Source organism: Pseudophryne corroboree, chromosome 10, assembly GCF_028390025.1.
Source record: "Pseudophryne corroboree isolate aPseCor3 chromosome 10, aPseCor3.hap2, whole genome shotgun sequence".
Lineage (NCBI taxonomy): Eukaryota > Metazoa > Chordata > Amphibia > Anura > Myobatrachidae > Pseudophryne > Pseudophryne corroboree.
Window position 1 is genome coordinate 309,887,722 of NC_086453.1, and position 716 is coordinate 309,888,437.

Sequence of the window (716 nt, forward strand, 5' to 3'; positions counted from 1 at the left end):
AATTTTGATCAAAAATGAAAATTTCAAAAGTGTCCCAATTTCTGCTTTAAACTTTAGGTACATATCCAAAATGTATCACCAAGGTGACAGAAGTTAATTCTGGTGCATGGTTTTCCATTTGGAGTCAGAAATGTGTATGGCCATATATGAAAAAAACGTAAGCCCCGGACCCACAATTTCGATCAAAAATGAAAATTTCAAAAGTGTCCCAATTTCTGCTTTAAACTTTAAGTACATATCCAAAATGTATCACCAAGGTGACAGAAGTTAATTCTGGTGCATGGTTTTACAATTGGAGTAAGAAATGTGTATGGCCATATATGAAAAAAACGTAAGTCCCGGACCCACAATTTTGATCTAAAATGAAAATTTCAAAAGTATCCCAATTTCTGCTTTAAACTTTAGGTACATATCCAAAATGTATCACCAAGGTGACAGAGGTTAATTCTGGTGCATGGTTTTCCATTTGGAGTCAGAAATGTGTATGGCCATATATGAAAAAAACGTAAGCCCTGGACCCACAGTTTCGATCAAAAATGAAAATTTCTAAAGTGTCCCAATTTCTGCTTTAAACTTTAGGTACATATCCAAAATGTATCACCAAGGTGACAGAAGTTAATTCTGGTGCATGGTTTTCCAGTTGGAGTCAAAAATGTGTATGGCCGTATATGAAAAAGCGTAAGCCCCGGACCCACAATTTTGATCAAAAATGGAAA